At 47.1% G+C, this 16,289-nt stretch overlaps 1 protein-coding gene across 1 annotated transcript in view; it reads right to left on the bottom strand.

Annotated features, from left to right (window-relative positions):
* Positions 1–16,289, bottom strand: part of TPRN (taperin) — a 123,893-nt gene that overhangs the window by 41,741 nt on the left and 65,863 nt on the right. The gene's annotated exons all lie outside the window — the stretch shown is intronic.

The raw sequence follows: 16,289 nt of genomic DNA, 5'->3' as shown, positions 1-16,289 counted from the left end.
ACCATTTGTTTTGCTGTCTGTGCCTCTGTTCAGAAGAGGTCACCTCATTTTCTGTCCCTATGACAATTGGATTTTGAAAATTTTGGGTTGTTGTGGAAACAAGGATTGGTGATAAATCTTCAGTGAGAGACCAGTGGCTGCCCGTTCATCAGGGGCGCAGGGGCATCCGGCCCCCTAATCTACATGAAGGGCACCAGATGCATGGATTCCAATGGGTTTTTTTTTTTTTTTTTTAAGCACCCGATTAGAGCCAGGGGCTCTAAAGGCACTTTTCCACTGCAAGTACCGTCTCGGCTCCACTCGGCCCTGCTTGGCTCGGTTTGGTTTTCCACTGCATGGTACCGCATGGTACGGTGTTGGAACGGTTCGGTAAGGTTTGCTTTTCCACTAAAGTAAAGTGGGTGGGATAACAACGATTCTCTGACCAATCAGTTGCTGGTAGTGACAAACAGTCAAGGCTGCATGCAAAGGATTGTGGGATATGGTACCGGTACGGCACTCTTGGAACCACAACCGAGGTGGTACTGTTTAAGCGAGCCATACCATTCAGTTTCATATAGTGGAAAAGCGCCGCCGTACCGTACCGAACCGTTCCAACACCGTACCATGCGGTACCATGCAGTGGAAAAGCGCAAAAGCGTGCCGAACCATTTGGTTCCATGCAGTGGAAAAGCGCCATAATAGGCTTCAAAGAAGAGTGGGCTCGGGGCGCAGAGCACTGCGCCCTGAGCCCATCCAGTTGTGTGACAAATAGGGAATGAATATTCGCTATTGCCACACTGATTCTCCTCCCAGCCAATCAGGAAGGTGGTTCCGAGACCCGTTTCCCGATTGGCCGAAAGGAGAAGGCATACTATTTACCAAGAAGGGGAGAGGAGACGACCACCGAGAAGGGACATGAAGGAGCCTGAGGGGGAAGCTGCCGCCTGTCAGTCCGGAGGAAAAAGGAAAAAAGGTAAGTAAACTGGCGGGGGAGATGTAGTGGTGCAGGCTGGAGTGATATGGGGGGGGGGGGTCAGTCTGCTGCCACCCCCCCCCCCGACTGATGGAGCACCAGCTTCCACTGGTGGAGACCCCTTTTTCCCCCATGATAACTCCTCTCGCTTCTTGTTGTCTCCCTTCATTTGGAAGTAGGAGTCGTTTGTAAGTCAGATGTTTGTAGCCCGGGGACCGCCTGTAAGTGTATGAAGTAGGTGCACCTCCAAAAACCCCGGGAAAAGGGGCATTGTAGTTCCATCAGAATTATTATCCAAGACTTCTGGCTTTATGCATGAACAGAAAAAAGGAAACTGTGAAAGAAAATAGAATAGACACTAAAACAGTTAAAGCCTTCGTATAAAAAGTCCATAATGTAAAATCAAGAAAAGTCCTTCAAAAAGGTATATTGTGTAGGCGGCAGCTCCCCATAGAGTAGAAGCTGATCTCTGCAAGACAAAAGGGGACAAACTGGGGTGCCAGCCTGGGTGCAGCAGTTTAAACTGTGTTTTTAAATTGTGGCACCCCCGTTGGTCCCCAATTTGGCTTTATGCATGGCTGCTCTTCATAAAGCAGGTTCAGATTTTACTACAAGAAAGGAAAAAGGTATTGCAAAGAAAAGAAGCTGAACCATGACTGCAACCTCAGAAATCTCTCCCAAATCCCCAGTACTAATGGTGTCCAGTTCTTCAGCTCCATCATGTCCCAGTATTGTGTATAAAACGTGGCCAGCTGATAAGTCATTTCCCTACACAAAGGCCTAGCAGCCGCCAAACAATTCAGGTAAAACAATTTAGTTCTAGCACTTAATGATTACTTAACAGAGACGTCATCACAATTCAATATTTACTTATAACAATACACACCTAGGTGGGAGGATCTGCCCCTACCGAGGTCTTCAGGAACTGGCGTGAACTTCAGCAAACACAGACGCACAAAAGGTGCCTTTGGAGCATAGTGAAAATAACTTGCCACTCATTTTGCTGGACCTTGACTGCGGAAATAATCTCAAACACACAGAATCGTACGTTTGTCAAGGCAGCAAAAGTAAGGGAGGGTACGTATTTTGTGGATACAGTTTACCTATAGCCAAAACTGCCCCTGCCCCCCTCCCCCTCCCCACCATTTTCGAGAGAGCGGAGAAAGTAGTAAATAGATAAGAAAAACATACTTTCCTGATTTATTTATTTTTTACATTTCTCCAGGTACTTACTGGTTTCTTGCCTAGGCAAAAAATAATCATACATCTCACGAGTCTTCAGGAGGGGAGGGGAGGGGAGGGGACGGGAGGGTTAGGGGAGGAGATTTCTCAACTAAGCACACCCTTCTGCATGTATGCCTGAGCGAAGGGCAGATGGATTTAACAAAGCAATTGCAACATGAATCATCTGCCCATACTCAAGAGGCAGAATGCTGCCTCTGCCACGGGCAGAAATGCTAGGGGGGTCGTTTTTCAGTCTGTGATTTCCCAACAAAATAAAGCATGAAGACATTGATATATGGGGGAGTTTGCTTTAAATAATAAAAATTAGCGTTTTTGGTTTGTGGTGTTAAGATGTAGTGAAGATCCGCTTAAGAGCCGGTTCACACTATTACGACTTGCCAGGCGACTTGGTCAGCCTGGCAAGTCGCGCACCGTCGGGTCCATTGAGTAGTACAGGACCGGTTCTAATAGGAGCGACATAAGTCGCTCCGACTTAGAAAAAAGGTCCTGTACTACTTCGGGGCGACCTGGAGGCCACTTGCATAGACATTCCTCTTATGAAGTCCGTGCAAGTCGCGCCGAAGTCGCGGTGCATGCGACTTCACAGGTCGCCCCAGAAGTCGGAGCGACCTAATGTGAACGGGGGCTTAAAATGTCTTGTGTCAGATACATTAAAACAGGTATCTCCAAACAAAGGGCCAGTTTACTGTCCTTGAGACTTTAGGGGAGCCGAACTGTGGCTATTGGGACTAGAAAAGGTCCCGACAAGGGGGAAAAATGATGCCCCATGATTTATTTCAGTGGAAGTAGTTGTGCCCCATCATTGGCGTCAGTGGGAGGAACTGTGCCCCATTGTTGGAGTGATTGGGAGAAATAATGCCCCAAGGGCCGGATAAAAGCAGGCAAAGGGCCGCATCTGGCCCCCAGACTGCAATTTGGAGATCACTGCAAAGATTGGAGGGTAAAGAAGTGTAAAAAGAAAAAGGAGATGGATAGCAAAAAAAAAAAAAAAAGTTTGTAAAAAAAAAACACAAGCTAAACCTTTAACTGCCAGCACCCAGTCTACAGTAAGCACCTAGGTAAAGAAAACTCAGACTACTGTTTGTAGTGCCCTGTTGGATAGGGCACCGAGCCATTGAGCCCAGTGCAGGAAGCCCCCTGGGCTGCAGATTGGGCTCCAAAGATATAAATAAATAAATATATAATTTAACTGCCAGAGTTGTTTTCTTGGCACTCAACAATGTATCAGTCTTTCAGATAACTAAATTGGTTCATTTTCAACGTTAATGTAAAAGATACATGGAGGTGAAAAAAGCTCCAGGGAGTTGAAATCATCATCCCTGTGCTTCAATTTGTCATAGTCCACTTGACTGGGGAAGGAGTATGCCAATTGACTTAAAATTCTGTGGAAGGTATCCCTTGTTCCCAGCTCAGAAGGTTGGGAAGTAAGGGGAGGACATACATGAGCACAACTGCAAGAGATGTGAAAAGTCCTCAGAATGGGAAAGAAGGGTTACTTAAAGCGGAGTTCCACCCTGGATTTTTTTTTTTTTTAATACCCCCGGGACAGTCAGGGCTAGTGCATTCCACAATGGCTAGCCTCTGATCTGTCCCGGGTTGCACTTACCTGTTAGGACAAATACTTACCTTGCAAACGTCTTGTCCAGCGCTGCCATCTCAGATGTGGGCAGCTTGAAGCCAGCGCGTCCTCTTCGGCGTCTTCTTCCGCCTTCTTTGGTCCCACGATGCTCTGCGCCGGCCCCGACGTCACTTCCGGGTCGCGCGCGTCATCCCTCCACAGCTTCTGGGCATGCCCAGAAGCTGTTTAGAAGGGGATGACGCGCGCGACCCGGAACTGACGTCGGGGCCGGTGCAGGCGCAATGATTCCTGGGAGCTATGACGCCCAGCTCCCAGGAATCATTGCAGAGCCAGGAAGTGACGACGGGCCGCGGCCGAGGAAGGAGGAAGAAGGAAGTAAGGTAAGTATATTTTCTTCGCTACGAGGTAAGTAAAAAAAAAAAAAATATGCGATTATCCATTTCTTTTTCAGGTGACCCGGAGCGAGAAGATGGAGGTAGGTATAAAAATAGGGTGGAACTCCACTTTAAAGCCTCGTACACACGCAACTAATTTCCGCCGACCGCTCGTCTGTCTTTTGTCCAGAGTGGTGTCTGTTGGTTGGAATGTGCTCTAGACTGCACACAAATTTTCCCGCACAACAGAATTCTACTTCAGAAGTGATGTCATGTGTTGGATTGCTTTCTATGTGTTCTTGCTCATAACGGAATTTTTGTAAAATCTTACCTGTAAAATTCCTTTCTCTGAGTCCTCCGACAGTCGCCGCCTCTTCATATTCGTCACATATGGGGTATTAGACTTTGCTCCGAAGGAGTAGCTAGGCAACAGAATATGTTAACAATAAAGCTTTAACATATCCCACCCTCAAGGGGTGGTCCCCTCAGTCAATACCCTCCTACTTCCTGCAACCATATCTCAGTTTTAGTGGAATAGCAGTAGAGTATACATTCAAACCCCAAAAGAGGGGCGGGGGCGGCGACTGTCGGAGGACTCAGAGAAAGGAATTTTACAGGTAAGATTTTACAAAAATTCCGTTTTCTCTTACGTCCTCCGACAGTCGCCGCCTCTTCATATTCGTCACATATGGGGACGTCCCAAAGCAGTGCAAACATGAGGGGTGGGAAACGCATCCGCGCCGAAAGGCAACGCAGTCTCCACATCAAAGAAAGGAACCTTACCAAAGGAAGGAAACCAGCTGGGCAACAGCAAAAATAAGTGCTCAACAGGAGCAACAACCCAGGAAAAGACAAAAAACCAGGGGATACAAAACTTATCCCAACAGCCAGGAGTCCCCAACAAGGGACCCTATGGAACAGCCGCACTAAGAACCTTGCGGCCAAAGGAAGCATCCGCCGATGCCTGAACATCTACTTTGTAGAATTTTGTGAAAGTGTGTACGGTCGACCAAGTCGCCGCCTTACACACCTGGGCTACAGAAGCCCCATGACGACAGGCCCAAGACGTACTCAGAGATCTAGTAGAGTGCGCCTTCACAGGCACAGGGGGAACCTTCCCCTGCAAGGCATAGGCCTGTTCAATGGTCTGCCTGATCCATTTGGCAATGGTAGAGGCGGAAGCCGCCATGCCCTTCCGAGGACCCTCTGGAAGAACAAACAAGGAGTCCGTCTTTCGAAAAGACTCAGTCGATTTAAGGTAAACCCTAATCGCCCGAACAACATCCAGAGAATGTAGTCTCACCTCCTTTGGATGTTTAGGCTTCGTGCACAACGAAGGCAAAACAATATCCTCGTTAAGATGGAATTCCGAAACTCGTTTCGGCAGAAAAGAAGGATTAGGTCGCAAGACCACCTTATCCAAATGAACAACCAGGTACGGAGACTTGCAGGACAAAGCCGCCAGCTCCGACACTCTGCGAGCCGAAGTGATCGCCACCAAAAAGGCGACCTTTTTGGACAACATAGACAACGATATCTCCCTGATCTGTTCAAAAGGAGCACGTTGTAACACAGACAGGACTAGATTCAAGTCCCAAGGGGGCAAAGGATCCCTCCTAGGAGGAACCAGATGCCGCACACCCTGAATAAAAGTGCCAACCAAGGAGTTGGCAGCCACGGGACGTTGAAACAGAACGGCCAGCGCAGACACCTGACCCTTTATCGTAGCCAGCGCCAAACGCTGATCGACACCCGTCTGAAGGAAAGACAGCACACGGGAAACCGAGTACGTGCGGGGTGAAAACCCCCTGGACTCACACCAGGCAAAATAGGCCTTCCAAGTACGGTAATAAACCTTTCCCGAGGAAGACTTCCTCGCGTTGATCAAGGTATGAACAACCTCTGGAGAGAGACCCTTCTCCTTCAGGACCTCGGTCTCAACAGCCAGGCCGTCAAAGCCAGCGACTGTAAAGCAGGATGGTAAATCGGTCCTTGAGACAGTAGATCGTCCCGAAGAGGCAGACGCCAGGGGGCGTCGACCGCCAGATTCACGAGGTCTGCGTACCAGGACCGGCGAGGCCAGTCCGGTGCCACAAGAATCACCGTGCTGCGTTCCGAGTGTAACCTGCGAAGGAACCGGGACAGCAACTGAATCGGTGGAAACGCGTACATCAGCCTGTACTGATGCCACGGGGCCACTAACGCGTCCGACGCGTCTGCCCGAGGGTCGCGCGTCCTTGCCACGAACCTCTTCACCTTGTAGTTGAGGCGAGACGCGAACAGGTCCACATCTGGAAGACCCCACTTCGCGCACAACATCTGGAAGACAGCCGGGTGGAGAGACCATTCCCCCTGATCCAGGGTCTGGCGACTCAGATAGTCCGCCTGCCAGTTCTCCACTCCCGGAATGTGAACCGCCGTTATCGCCGGGACATGAGTCTCGGCCCAAGACAGAATGTCGGCCACTTCTCGAGCCGCTCGGGCACTCCTGGTGCCCCCTTGGTGGTTGATGTAGGCCACCGCCGTGGCATTGTCCGTCTGCACCCGAACCGGGCAGCCCTGCAGCCGGTCCGTCCAGCGATGAAGACCGAGCCTTATCGCACGCAATTCCAGAATGTTGATCGGGAGGGAAGACTCCCCCTCCGACCAGGTCCCCTGGGCGGACAGAACGCCCAGAACACCACCCCAGCCCGACAGGCTGGCATCCGTGGTGATTATCGTCCACGAGATCGGACGAAACGACTTGCCCCCGGACACCAACGGGGACTGGAGCCACCACAGGAGGTTTTCCCTGGTGCGATGACTCAACGAGATCTGAAGATCCAGAGATTGAGGTCGCCCGTCCCACTTGGACAAGACCTCTGCCTGGAGACCCCGCGTGTGAAACTGCGCGAAAGGAATCGCCTCGAAAGCCGAGACCATCAATCCCAGACATCTCATACACGTCCGCAGAGACGAGTTCGGAACGTCCCTGAGGGACCTGACTTCCTCCTGAAGAGTCCTGAGTTTGTCTTCCGGCAGGAAGACCTTCGCCTGCACCGAGTCCAGTATCATTCCCAGATAGGGAAGACGAACCGACGGACTCAGTGTCGACTTTGGAACATTTATCGTCCAACCGAACTCCTGCAGAGTTTGCATCGTGACAGACAGGTCCTTCTCCAGACCCTGACTGGTCGCAGACCGAATCAGAATGTCGTCCAGATACCCCAGGACAGAAATGCCCTGGGCTCTCAATAATGCCAGAACCGGTGCAAGCACCTTGGTGAAGACCCGCGGAGCCGAGGCGAGTCCAAAGGGCAACGCCACGAACTGGTAGCGATCCTCCGCAATGGCAAATCGAAGGTATCTCTGATGACCCTCGAATATGGGGATGTGAAGATACGCATCCTTCAAATCGATGGAGGCCATGAATTCCCCCGGAACCAGGGCAGCCACCACCGAGCGCAGGGATTCCATGCGGAACTTGCGAATGACAAGCTAGACATTAAAACTGAGATATGGTTGCAGGAAGTAGGAGGGTATTGACTGAGGGGACCACCCCTTGAGGGTGGGATATGTTAAAGCTTTATTGTTAACATATTCTGTTGCCTAGCTACTCCTTCGGAGCAAAGTCTAATACCCCATATGTGACGAATATGAAGAGGCGGCGACTGTCGGAGGACGTAAGAGAAAAGATTTTTCCCCCTCGAAATCTGTACTAATGAGACGAAAATCGGACGTGTTTTGAAGGTCGACAAAAATTATATAGCCTGCACACCAGGATTTTTTCGGCCGAAAAGTCGGAGTCGGTTGTTGAAAGCACCATACTAACAAGTCGAAAATCGGCAGATCGGTCTGTGGATGAAATTTCCCGGTTGAATTTCTCCGGTAGAATTTCTACTCGTGTGTACGGGGCTTAAGGCTCCAGGTGGTGCAGTTCCATCAAGGATGGACAGTTACCCCAATATCTCTATCACCAGATGTAACGGATAGGTGGGTGCAGACCCAGTATTTTTCGAAGTCATGTGTGAGAAGAAATAACACTTCTCCCCTTTTAGACCGATACACTTTGATTTGTCCACCAAAGACACTATGCAGGTCTTTATACGAACACGGTAGGAAAATTACCATCCAGCATGACCCAACAGGAAGTATGGAATATTTGGAATATAGTGCCACGTGGCCAAGAAATAGATAATTGGAGAAGACCAATTTACCACAGATGAATCACTGTCAACCAAACATCAGAAGAAGGCAGTTACTTCATCAATTCTCATTAAACAGGAAGTCGGCACTAAATTGACAATCTCTGATGCATAGATTAGTCAGAAAAAAATCTATATAAACAAAAATATCCGCCAGAGAAAGCACAACGGGAAATGATCAACTCTCAAGCCCAAACATGTATTTAATAAAAAGCAATTCAGTGATGTCATTTATATAAAACATTCCTAAGAACACCCACGGATCGATATATGGACGTTCCTAGACATTCAAAGTGGACCTTTAAAATGAAGAGGGTTTAGTGATGAGCTATGTTTCCCTATATTCACGTTAAAGCCCAACTGCAACCAAAATGTTTTTTTTCTCCTTTCTAGTTGTGGACAAAGTTGGGAAGAGTTACAACCCATCATATTTTTTTTTTATTACGGTCTGAGCCTTTTCCTCACTTTCTATTTGATGGACCTCAGAATAGGGAGAGGAAAACACCTCAACTGGGGCACAAACAACAAGAATATACAGGGTTGGGTAAAATAAGGAAACAAGTATGCAAAAAGAACGAAATAGTTACCCAATATGGTGTTGGGCCGCTTCTGGCATCCAAGACAGCCTGAATTCTCCTGGGAATTGACAAATTTAAGTCTTGGATGGTGGATAACAGTATCAGATACCATTCTACATGCAAAAATCTGGGTCATAACCCTGCGCAATGTCCTTTATAGAAACATAGAAACATAGAATGTGTTGGCAGATAAGAACCATTTGGCCCATCTAGTCTGCCCAATATATCTGAATCCTATGAATAGTCCCTGGCCCTATCTTATATGAAGGATAGCCTTATGCCTATCCCATGCATGCTTAAACTCCTTCACTGTATTTGCAGCTACCATTTCTGCAGGAAGGTTATTCCATGCATCCACTACTCTCTCAGTAAAGTAATACTTCCTCATATTACTTTTAAACCTTTGCCCCTCTAATTTAAAACTGTGTCCTCTTGTGGTAGTTTTTCTTCTTTTAAATATGCTCTCCTCCTTTTGTTTCCATCAGTCAGTTGACCATGTCGACCACACTTATGCTTATCAGATGAGGTTTCCCAGAAAACATATATGCTGGCATAACCTTTGATACTGTACTTGCAACTTCATTTACAGAGGCTCCTCCCCTCCCACATTTTACCAGGGGAGCATTGATGGATCCTTTCTGGCTAGAGGGACTTAAGTGAAGGTAGGGGCAGCAGCGGGAGAACTCTTTACTGATCAGCTACATTGAACCAATAGCTATTGGTCCAATCTGGATGCTATTGGTTTGGTCCAATTGCTCCTCCTGTCGAGTTCCAGAGTTGTGGCCCAAGAAACAAATGTCAAAGGCCTTTGACAACGTCTTGGTACGACGAAACGCATCAGTCAAGCCAGCCCACATGCAGTCACGCCTCCAGCCGCGGCCTACATGAATACATGCCTTGTTTCAAGCAATGCCATGTGAGTCTTTTATCTGTTATTTTTTTGTAATAAACGTGCATACTTCACTATTGGAGCCCCATTTGTTTCTTTGTAGGGATAATTCCATCCATTTTACATGGAGCATGAATGTGTGAGGACACGTTACCAATGATGAGCTCACCGTGAGGAACCTGGTGCCAGATATCTGAGTGGACCCTACCCGCTTTGGCGTTATCTGTGATCCATGCCCATTTGACCTTCCTTAAACGGGGGTCTAATGTTCCGGTAAGGGAATTACTGCACATGAGCACGTGGTTCTTCCAGGATTTGGGTTTCCATCTATGGTGTTGGAATCTAGATTTCATTTCACTTCTGACCCTTAGCACCTGGTTTCACTAGTACACTTACCAGCTCTTACTGAATCAACACTTACAGTGGGGGACCAGTGCCAGGAGGAACCAGTGCGCAGTCCCAGCACTTTATGGCACAAAAAAAAGCCTGGTTAAAGAGGAAGTAAAACTTCCTCTGTAACTTGTACCTATAGGTAAGCCTATGATAAGGCTTACCTATAGGTACTGTAAATATCTCCTAAACATGTACCGTTTAGGAGATATTTACTTTGCATGCAGCCAGTGACATCCGTGCCGTTCCTTCAGAGCCCTGTGCCGTGAACGGTGGCTCCCGCACAGGAGTGGTGTCATCACGGCTCCGGCCAATATGTCGGTCATGTCACCAGTGAGCGGGCGGCGCAGCGGGGGCTTCGTTCTAAGATAAGTACTTTATAATGGGCTAATATACGATGCATACTAGCTCATTATGCCTTTGTCTTTCAGGTTTTTTTTTTTTTTTTTGAGGTTTACAACCTTTTTAAATGTAAATGTCAGGTTGTCCTCCTTACTGACGTCACTGTTTTCTGGTAAATAGATAGGCTGCATTCTCAGTATTGTCACCCGTCTCTAGTGAATAGATAGGCTGCATGCTCTAAAATACATGCTCTAAAATAATTATTCTAACCATAAAAGCCCCAATAAGTTGAAAACAAAATCAGCCTACGAAGATTAAAATAAGAAAAACCGGCTCACCTATGACCTCACGATGGGGCCTTCAAATCAGAACTGAACATCACCTTTTCTCAAAGCCAAGTAGCTCCACCCACATATAAATGATTGCATACCATTCCCACACCCTGAGAGGCGCTGTGGCCGTGTGCTGAATTATTGAGAAGGAATCACATCTCATTCCAGGGCCTGTGTCTGGCAGAATGACCTTTCACCCCTTGCTTATCAATTATTCCTGGCCGGTCTGCAAATGAAACCCGCACTGCCACTTTATCTGACTACCGGGAGATACTGAAAGTGAGAGGAGAAGGAGATGCTGTGTATTTACTGCAATGGATCAGCTGTAGCTCTTTACCTGGCTAGATCCCCTAAACATACCTGGTCGTCCAACAAGCCCACACCGAGCCTAAAAAACGATTTTAATTGAAAAAGAAGGCCATTACTGCTGGAATCCCGAACTACCCCTTTATCTTGCAATGGCAGGAAAGCATACATTAAAGAACCTGGCACCTTCCTATACTAACCTGTTTTTAGCTCTACAACTAAACCATGCAGTATGACACAACAGCTAATAGAAAAGTGCTACCACCCAAGATTCCTCCTGCATAATGTGAGCGGAGCGGAACTTTAATACTTGTTTAAGCGGACCTTCAGTAAATACCTTATACAGCCCACTTCCTCTTTCTTGTTTGGTCATTAGCCTAGACCAGAGGTCGGGAACCTTTTTGGCTGAGAGAGCCATGAACACCACATATTTTCCAAATGTAATTCCCTAAGAGCCATACACTATATTTCAGGGGTCGGGAACCTTTATTTAATATTCATATTCATGGGCCGCAGCTATACAGTGAGTAGATGGAGCCGTGTGAAAGTGCCTGGAGTCCAGTCGGGAAGAGAGCAGAGCAGGCAGGTATGCAATGAGGCCGGAGTGGTAAAGTGCCTGCAGGCCTGCGAGTGATGGAGGGGAGTATAGGCCCTGAGAAAATGGCGGCCAGCCGCTGAAGGCCTCAGAAGTGGATGGTGAGAGGCAGCTCCCGCGGGTCCCCGGATGTCAATGGGGAAGGAGATCGTGTCTGTCGGGGCACAGGGAGCGGATGGCAGGTCTCCTTACCGGGCGGTGATTGCCAAGGCCCTCAGATGCACAGCACAGGAGCTGGCGGCGGTACCGCGAGTAGGCCGCGGGGTCCGTAGCGTGGCAATCCGGTCACCCAGAGACGAACTAAGGGTAGCGTTGGGTAGCCCACAAAGTGTACCGTCGATGGGTGCAGAAATCTTCTTGGCACTGGGCACAGCTAAGCGGATGGCACTGGATTGAGTGGTAGACGCAGCGGAGCTCTGGGACTACACGTCCAGTGCGGCTCACGTCCGGACACGCCCCCCTTTATTAAAGATTTGTCTGCGAGCCAGATGCTGCCATCAAAAGAGCGATGTGAACGGCCGTCTCTCTCCTCTCCCCATCTGACAGATGCAGGGGGCGAGGCCGAGATTCCCTTGCTGATGTCAGGCAGGGTGAGAGGAGAGAGAGAGCCGGCTGGTCACGTGATCGCCAGGAGCTGCTCAAATACAGTAAAGCTGGCATTTTGTTATAAAGCAAAAGGAGCATTAGTAATCAGGCTACACAGAGGATTATAAAAGGTAAGAAAAGTTTTAAATGCAGCAGGAGGGGGGGCAGGCTCTGACACAGGGGAGGACAGATAGTTGTGGATGACGGAGGCACGTAGACTGACCACGGTGTCAGGGCTCAGCAGCCATGGTATTCCGTGGTCAGTGTACAGAGGGAGGGTAGAAACTGGCAGGATAAGCCAGGTTTTTCAGGTAATACTGGGTGCCAAATTACACAGCACAAGCACTGTGCTGTATAACATGCTTTAAAGGAACAGGATCTTTATTTTTTTGGGGGGTAATAAACGCTTTTTGACAAACGGCTGCATAATTATCATGCAACATAAAAATTTGCAACCGCCACTATTATATTTTCCAGGGCCTCTGCTTTCAGGAAAAATTTAATGGTTGGGTGTTCCAAATAATTCTCTAGCAAAAAATAAAAAAAAATAAAAATCGCAAAATTTAATATTAATTATTTTATTTAAATTCTGCAGTTTTAAAATGAGCCAAAATGAGCTTTGAAACCCCTTTAGGGCTCATGTACACTACAGCTTATAAACTTGAGTTTAGGAACTTTTGGCGTTTTTTTTGCTAAAGCTCCTAAACTCAACTCCCTGTCCCTGAAAGCCTAGGTGTCAATGCACACATAGGCTTTTACAAGAGTTTAGAAGCTGCTGCAGTTAGGGGAGGTTCAACATAAAGGAATGCGTTCAGGATCGTAACGTCAACTTAGTCTGTCCTAGGTCTTCTCCTATGTGTCCATGCACAAGAGGAAGTAAACCCTCCTCTGACACTTGTACCTATAGGTAAGCCTATATTAAGGCTTACCTATAGGTACTGTAAATATCTCCTAAACATGTACCGTTTAGGAGATATTTACATTTGATGCAGCCAGTGACGTCACTGGCGCATGCGCTCTGAAGGAACGGCCGATCGTGCCGTTCCTTCAGAGCCCTGTGCCGTTCCTTCAGAGCCCTGTGCCGTGACCGTCGGCTCCCGCGCGCGTGCGCGGGAGTGACGTCACCGCGGCTCCGGCCAATCAGATGGCCGGATGCCGCGATCCCGGAAGACGGGCGACTGGACATGTCGCCCGTCATAGAGGTAAGAGAGCGGCGCGACGAGGGCTCGTTCTAAGGTAAGTATTTGATAATGAGCTAGTATGCGATGCATACTAGCTCATTATGTCTCTTTCAGGATGTAAAGAAAAAAAAAAAAGTTTTTCTCGGTTTACAACCTCTTTAAGGCAATTTGAGTTTTTTTGAGCTTCAGCGTCTAGGAGCAGGAGCAGAAAAAAAAAATTTCTACAGAAAAACACGCAAAACGCACCTCAACGTTACGAATAGTTTTTTTAATAAGGGAATTGCAAAAAACTCTAAGAAAATGCTAACGCTCCTAAACGCTACACAAATTTAAAAAAAGCTTAAAAAGCCAAGGTGGTGGTGGTGAGGGTGGTAATCATGGATGGTGTTCCCCTTTAAAATAAAAATTAGTTTTTTTTTTCTGGGTTTACACTAAAATAAAACCTATTTCTTGTATTTGTTTGTGATTCTGTACGATTTGTTCAGCAATATGGTTTGAGGAGAGAACTGAAAATAACCGGGTTTGAAGTTGCAGCCACAGCATTCTTTGGAGCAGGGGTGTATTGTAAAATTTTCACCCCTGATTAAAGCGGTCAATGCTTTCCGCTCATCATACGCATCCTTGGAGGAAGCTGGCTGATGTTAGACGACAAGGAGAATGTAGGACGTGAACACATGTTATCGGATGGCGTGTTGATGCTCTTGGCACGATTGCACTCAGCCGTGTTGAAGGGAAGAGACTCGTCACTGAACAAGTGTCTTTATGTCCCTCTCACAACGAGTTCTTTCTTTGCTTTCAGGCCAGAATGTCATCCTCGCTTATCTCCACTGACAGCAGTCCCAGTCCTACCGGCTCATCTTTGTGGGAAGAGGTCAATAACCAAAAAAAAAAAAAAAAAAAGCAATCTAAAGCCAGCTACAGCTCATGTGGGGGGCTGCAAGTGAGAGACCCCAGTTTGGGGTGTATACAGGTTAAATAACAAAAGCATTGGGTACTTGACACTTGTTTTAAAAGTACATTTTTTTTCCATTAAAGTGCACCTAGACCCAAAAACAAAACGTCATACAGTGCGGATTACCAGTACTTCGATAAGATGTCTGCATATATTTTTTTATTTTTTTTGGTATTTCGAAAATAACAAACTTCTCTCAGGATGGCTAAACTCCTCCACTGTATAGTTGGAGGGAGCTCCGGTTGTCACCCAGGCTTTTTAAACATGGCTTCCTCTTATACAGGAGGACTTTGAGGGGGAACTAGTAGTTTGCAGAAGATAGATAACATTGTTTGTGTTTTTAGTTAATCTCACATGAAGTGACAAAGACCAGCCACACACAGTGCAAATTTCTTTCCTGCAACCATGGGTTGCAGGAAAGAAATTCCCAAGATTCCCCCATCAACACAGACAGTGCTTAACAGGGGAATCAGCAATTGCCCTCTCCCAGCGGGGGTAGCCGTCCCCGTCGGGAGAAGACAGTGATTATCGCTAGCGATAATCGCAAGAGAATCCGGTAGGCTGGTTGTACCCAAGTTGATCGATCAACTTGGTACATTCAGCCTGCCCATGAATAATTTGAAGTCCGAACCGGCCAAGATTCGAACTGTGTATGGCTAGCCTTAGTATTAAAATAGAAAAGTAATGCAGTCACTGCATTTATGGACCGGTAAACTGTAATTTATTACATTTTTGTTTTTGGGTTTTTTGATATCCTTTGAGATAACTGTGGGTATTATCCACCATCATGTCCGAAGAATTTGATCATTATTAAAAGGAGGAGGGTCATTGAAGGCCATCAATTCAGGAGAGCAAGCAGTATGGGAGTTTACCATTCTAAAACAGGGGTCCCTGTTCCATCTGACAACAGTTACTGACAATGCCAGGGGGGTCACACAGATATCGGTCATTTGGCAATTGAACTTCCAAGTCGACTTTTCTATTTTACACACTGTTCTCTTTTGCACTCCAACTTGGAGATGGTAGAATGGCCCTGACACACACATGAACAGTCCAATACCGGTGTGCGCCCACACCCAACATATGGCACAATAATCAGGATAGAACAATGACTCAATGGGTTTAAATTCTCCATTTACAGAGCATGGGCAGGGTGAAAGTCTCTTGAAACCGGTTACAAAAACTTTTATGCCTATCTGTTCATGCAAAAACCACCATGTCAGTTTGAGGCCAACAGTCCTTTTGAGTACAACAAGGTTGATTGACTAATAAAAAGGTAAGTACACCTAATTAATTGGTGTCGTAAAAATAAACAAGCACGCTTAGAGTTGGTTCACACTATGGCGACACGACTCTGCACTACTTCGGGAGGCGACTTGTCAGTCCCGTGCACCACGACTTCAGAACGACTTGCACGGACTTCATATAATGAATGTCTATGCAAGTCGCTCCGAGGTCACCCCGAAGTGGTACAGGAACTATTTTCTAAGTCGGAGCGACTTGTGTTGCTCCTATTAGAACGGGTCCTGTAGCAGTCAATGGACCACGAGGGACTGCGTCTTGTCAGGCTGACAAGTCGTCTGACAAGTCGCGCTAGTGTGAATGGGGTCTTAGTCTGATACAATGGGGAAAATAATTATTTGATCCCCTGCAGATTTTGTAAGTTTGCCCACTAATTTTTATCATAGGTATATTTTAAATGATAGAGACAGAATATCATCCGAACATCCAGAAAAAAACACGATAAAAAGGTTATAAATGGGAGTTGCAGTTCAGTGAGTAAAATAAGTATTTGATCCCCT

This window comes from Pelophylax lessonae (assembly GCF_965119305.1).
Source record: "Pelophylax lessonae genome assembly, chromosome: 7".
NCBI lineage: Eukaryota > Metazoa > Chordata > Amphibia > Anura > Ranidae > Pelophylax > Pelophylax lessonae.
This window is presented reverse-complemented; position numbering and strand designations above follow the sequence as displayed.